The sequence below is a fragment of the Cyprinus carpio genome, chromosome B11 (assembly GCF_018340385.1).
Source record: "Cyprinus carpio isolate SPL01 chromosome B11, ASM1834038v1, whole genome shotgun sequence".
Taxonomy (NCBI): domain Eukaryota; kingdom Metazoa; phylum Chordata; class Actinopteri; order Cypriniformes; family Cyprinidae; genus Cyprinus; species Cyprinus carpio.
In genome coordinates this window covers 22,993,172-22,999,648 of record NC_056607.1, presented here as the reverse complement: position 1 = coordinate 22,999,648, position 6,477 = coordinate 22,993,172, and positions in this window count along the sequence as shown.

Below are 6,477 nucleotides of genomic sequence, written 5' to 3'. Positions count from 1 at the left end.
TGCAAGTATGTGTGAGCTATACATCAACATTTCTGACTGTGTTCCAGGGGGCGCCGTAGAGCCCCTGTGCCACGCCCGGGTCTCAGCCTCTGTGGCCTCCTAATGGCCACAGATTCCAAGGTGTGTGCAAATTTTCAAGAGTTTTTGAGCATGCTAAGGGCCCCAAAAGCCCCCAAAACTTTGACAGAAAATAAGAATACAAAACCCTAAATAGCCAACTTCCTGTTGGGGGGGAGCCTATGACATGGAGTAAGTTGTTCGGCTTGATGAGATCTATATGTGTACCGAGTTTCATACGTCTACGAGCAAGTATGTATGATATATGGCCCTCCAAATTCCAGGGGGCGCTGTAGAGCCCCTGTGCCACGCCCGTGTTTCAGTCTCTGCCCGGCCCTAATGGCCGCAGATTCCAAGGTGTGTGCCAATTTTCAAGAGTTTTCGAGCATGTTAAGGGCCCCAAAAGCCCCCGAGACGTTGGAAAAAAATAATAATAATAAAAAATAATCCTAAGAAAAACAATAGGGCTCTCGTCCTCCAGGCTTGAGCCCTTATAATACTAAAAAATATTTCTAAGGAAAACAATAGGGCTCTCGCCCTCCAGGCTTGAGCCCTAATTAAAGCTGCAAGCAGCGATGAAAGGGCCCTCGCACCCGGGCTCACCACCAACCGGTGGCCATAGGAGAACAGCGAACGTTAGGCCATATGCTTATAAAAAGGTAAATATTTGTGCCACATTTCCTGCTGCCAACTGGTGGCGCTATGATTATAACTGAATATCGGCATGTAAATGTCTTCAGGCCAGGACTCTTACCAAACATGCAAAGTTTCGGGCAGATCAGACATTGCATGTTTAAGTTAGTGTAAAAGAAGTAATTTCCTGTTGCCAGCAGGTGGCGCTAAGACTATAAACAAATATTGGCCTAAAGATGAGTTCAGGCCCATATCAAATACAAGAACTTTGGGCAGACCGGATATTGCATGTTTAAGTTAGTTAAAAACAAGTAATTTCCTGTCGCCAGCAGGTGGCGGTATGATTATAACTGAAATACTGGCCTTAAAATCTGTTGAGACTAGAAATCTTATCAAACATGTGAAGTTTAGGGCAGATCAGACATTTCATGTTTGAGTTAGTTTAAAATAAGTCATTTCCTGTTGCAAGCAGGTGGCGCTATAATTATAATTGAATATTGGCCTTTATATGTGTTCAGGCCAGGACTCTTATAAAACGTGTGAAATTTGGGGCAGATTGGGCATTGTATTTAAGAGTTACAACAACTTCCTGTTTCATAGTATTAATAGCATCCTTTAGCACATAGTAAGTGTTGCTAGCATTTTTGAGAATATTTCTAGCATGATTAGCACACAATGGCATATTTTACGGTGTTGCTAATAGTGCATAAAAGTATTAAAACATGTCACTTCCTATTGTCAGTCAGTGGCACTATGACTATAACCAAATATGAGCATGTAGATATCTTTAGGCCAGGACTCTAATCAAACTTGTGAAGCTTAAGCCAGATTGGACATTGTATGCACGAGTAACAGTAATGTTCTACATCACTGCATTAATAGCATGCTTTAACACTGAGCTAAGTGTTGCTAGCATGTTTAAGCATGCCTCTAGAATTTTGCCAGCCTATTTAACACATGTAGATGTTTTTTTTTTCTTTTATTTTGCAAGAAGTCCATAACAGTGTTAAACATGCCACTTCCTGTTGCCATCAGGTGGCGCTATGACTATAACCCGAATAAGGGCATGTTGATGTGTTCCGGACAGGACTCTTCTCAAACGTTTGAAGTTTGGGGCAGATTGATCATTGCTTGCCTGAGTTACAGCAATTTCCTTTTTTACGGCATGAGTAGCATGCTTTAGCACTTAGCTAAGAGCTACTAGCATGTATAAGTATGTTTCTAGCATGTTGCCAGCCTATTTAACACTTGTTGACACTTTTTATTATGTTCCTAGAAGTCCATTACAGTGTTAACCATGTCACTTCCTGTTACAAGCAGGTGGCGCTATGTCTATAACTGAATTTGGGAATGGGAGTTTGTTCAGGGCATAACACCTATCAAACATATGACGTTTGGGGCAGATCGGACATTGCTTGCCTGAGTTACAACAACTTCCTGTTTCATAGTATTAATAGCATGCTTTAGCACTTAGTTAATGTTGTTAGCATGTTTGGGAATATTTCTAGCATGTTTAGCACACAATGGCATATTTTTTTGTTTGCTAATAGTGCATATAAGTGAAAAACATGTCACTTCCTGTTTTCAGTAGGTGGCGCTATAGCTATAACCAAATATGAACATGTAGATGTCTTCAGGCCAGGACTCTAATCAAACTTGTGAAGTTTGAGGCAGATCGGACATTGTATGCTTGAGTTACAGTAATGTTCTATTTCACTGCATTAATAGCATGCTTTAACACTGAGCTAAGTGTTGCTAGCATGTTTTAGCATGCTTCTAGAATTTTGCCAGCCTATTAAACACATGTTGATGCTTTTTATTATTTTGCAAGGAGTCCATAACAGTGTTAAACAAGACACTTCCTGTTGCCAATAGGTGGCGCCATGACTATAACCGAATACAGGCATGTTGATGTGTTCAGGACAGGACTCTTGTCAAACATTTGAAGTTTGGGGCAGATCGGACATTGCTGGCCTGAGTTACAGCAACTTCCCTTTTCACTGCATTAGTAGCATGCTTGAGCACTTAGCTAAGTGTTGCTAGCATGTTTAAGTATGTTTCTAGCATGTTTCCAGCCTATTTAACACTTTTTAATATGTTCCTAGGAGTCAATAACAGTTTTAGCCATGTCACTTCCTGTTGCCAGCAGGTGGCGCTTTGACTATAACTGAATTTGGTCATGAGTGTTTGTTCAGGACAGAACACCTATCACACATGTGAAGTTTGGGGCAGATCGGACATTGCTTGCCTGAGTTACAGCTACTTCCTCTTTCACGGCGACACATCAAATTTGTCAGGCCGCCAGGGACACACCCCTTGACGAAAAACTCAAAACCTTCGCAATTTAACATCACAAAGGTCTTATGATGACCCTCACCAAATTTGAAGACAATCCGATTAAAACTGTAGGAGGAGTTTGTCAAAGTACGAGGCATGGATATGGCAAAAACTGCACAAAAATCCTACAGAAAATTACAAATAACTTACTTCCTGTTGGGTTTTGGATTTTGTACCAAGACACTTTTTTTGTAGATAATGGTGTGCTACACGTGTGTACCAATTTTCATGCATGTACGTGAAACGTAGCTCGAGGCGCACTCCATTGAATTTTAATAGGTGGCGCTATCGAGCCATTTTGCCACACCCACTTCTGAAACCTACATCAGATGTACATTTTCGCCAGTTCTGATGCGTGTGCAAAGTTTCGTGAGTTTTGGAGCATGTTTAGGCCCTCAAAAATGCGACTCATTACTGAGAAGAAGAAGAAGAAGAAGAAGAAGAAGAAGAAGAAGAAGAAAAGAAGAAGAAGAAGAAGAAGAAGAAACTGAGCAATTCCAAGAAGGTCCTCGCACTGCAGTGCTCGTTCCCTAATAAACGGAGCAATTCCAATAGGGTTCTCGCACTGCAGTGCTCGGGCCTAATAAAAGAAAGAACCTCTATTAGCCCTTATTTTCCATTTCTGAAGTTAATTTGCAACTCTAATGATGATGTGACTCCCCTGAGAGTGGCACGTTCCTCAAAAAAAATAATAATAATAATAAAATAAAATAAAACTTTGTTAGAGCTATGTGAGCGATTAATAGATTTAAAAAAGAAAAAAGTCTATGCTTGGTTTCCGAAATGGAAAACGAATACAGCTCGTAAAAAATGATATGATGAAAAAGTCATGATAACATATTATTAATTCATAGAAATAATTTAAACAATTAAAAACTTTTTTTTTAAATACCATATTCAACTTGAATGTCAATACTATTAAACTCACTTTAAAATCTTAAGAAGTTTATAAATTGAAATGGTAAAATGTCACAGTGCATGTTATAGCCTAAATGAACTTGTATCTTATATAGTATCTGAAGACCTTGATTGCATGTTAGCATATAACTAACAATATATTTTGACTTTTTTTTGAATTAACAATTCCTGTATATAATATGTGACAGCAACCTTTATATCAAACATTCTGAAATTGTCCACAACTGAGCAACGCAGAGGCAGATTAAGCGGGCGGAGTGAATGTGCATGCACAATTATTAGGCCTAAGTATGCATGACAGGGAGGCGCCCTCTCGGTCACGTGATTTTTTTCCTGATAATGAAATAACTGAAAATTGTGGTGTCTTACATACATGAGAAACATATCTACAGAAAGCTTGAAATGTCTTTTAAACGAATCAATTCAGAACGAAAGCATTATGTAATCTGTGAGGGTTGTATTTCTCTCTAAAGGCGCGTCCATGTGGAGTGAGTCAGCACTGTGAATTTCATCTTGCAGCCGACAAAAAAACATTTGTTTATTAATAAATAATTAAAATGTCTCCTTTTTCACAATTATTAGGCTACTTCTGCCTGTGCTTTGTGGCAAACTTAATGCATGTGCTTGAGCGTGGAAGATATTAAGGCTTATTGTGGATTATAGATGTAAAATTAATATAAACCTGCGATTAGTTGAATAATGACAAATGAACGACTAGTAACTAGAAAAATCTTACGTGGGAGGCAGATCTATTAAATACCCTCTAGACATCTCTGTTAAAGTTTTTATAGCATTTTATACGCATTTGCATAAATTCTGCTTTCAGAACTGTCTGTAATGGAGAGATGTCTTAACAGATTTTTTCCTCTGAAACACAAAAACAAAAATTGAAATAAAATTGATATTTTATGTTTTGAGAATGGCCAGCCCTTCTCTGCAGATATTGCTTCTGGTTTGTGCATTTTAAATCACATAAAGTCTACAAAATACAGGTCCTTCTCAAAAAATTAGCATATTGTGAAAAAGTTCATTATTTTCCATAATGTAATGATAAAAATTAAACTTTCATATATTTTAGATTCATTGCACACCAACTGAAATATTTCAGGTCTTTTATTGTTTTAATACTGATGATTTTGGCATACAGCTCATGAAAACCCAATATTCCTATCTCAAAAAATTAGCATATCATGAAAAGGTTCTCTAAACGAGCTATTAACCTAATCATCTGAATCAACTAATTAACTCTAAACACCTGCAAAAGATTCCTGAGGCTTTTAAAAACTCCCAGCCTGGTTCATTACTCAAAACCACAATCACTGCCGACCTGACTGCTGTCCAGAAGGCCATCATTGACACCCTCAAGCGAGAGGGTAAGACACAGAAAGAAATTTCTGAACGAATAGGCTGTTCCCAGAGTGCTGTATCAAGGCACCTCAGTGGGAAGTCTGTGGGAAGGAAAAAGTGTGGCAAAAAAAAAACGCTGCACAACGAGAAGAGGTGACCGACCCTGAGGAAGATTGTGGAGAAGGACCGATTCGAGACCTTGGGGGACCTGCGGAAGCAGTGGGACTGAGTCTGGAGTAGAAACATCCAGAGCCACCGTGCACAGGCGTGTGCTTTTGATACCAGAAACAGCGGCAGAAGCGCCTGACCTGGGCTACAGAGAAGCAGCACTGGACTGTTGCTCAGTGGTCCAAAGTACTTTTTTTCGGATGAAAGCAAATTTTGCATGTCATTCGGAAATCAAGGTGCCAGAGTCTGGAGGAAGACTGGGGAGAAGGAAATGCCAAAATGCCTGAAGTCCAGTGTCAAGTACCCACAGTCAGTGATGGTCTGGGGTGCCATGTCAGCTGCTGGTGTTGGTCCACTGTGTTTTATCAAGGGCAGGGTCAATGCAGCTAGCTATCAGGAGATTTTGGAGCACTTCATGCTTCCATCTGCTGAAAAGCTTTATGGAGATGAAGATTTCGTTTTTCAGCACGACCTGGCACCTGCTCACAGTGCCAAAACCACTGGTAAATGGTTTACTGACCATGGTATTACTGTGCTCAAAAACTGGCCTGCCAACTCTCCTGACCTGAACCCCATAGAGAATCTGTGGGATATTGTGAAGAGAAAGTCGAGAGACGCAAGACCCAACACTCTGGATGAGCTTAAGGCCGCTATCGAAGCATCCTGGGCCTCCATAACACCCCAGCAGTGCCACAGGCTGATTGCCTCCATGCCACGCCGCATTGAAGCAGTCATTTCTGCAAAAGGATTCCCGACCAAGTATTGAGTGCATAACTGAACATAATTATTTGAAGGTTGACTTTTTTTGTATTAAAAACTAGGGCTGTCAAATGATTAATCACGATTAATCACATCCAAAATAAAAGTTTTTTTTACATAATATATGTGTGTATACTGTGTATATTTATTATGTATATATAAATACACACACATGCATGTATATATTTAAGAAGAATATGTTATGTTTATATATCAAATATATTTATATTTAATATAAAATATTAGAATATAAATATA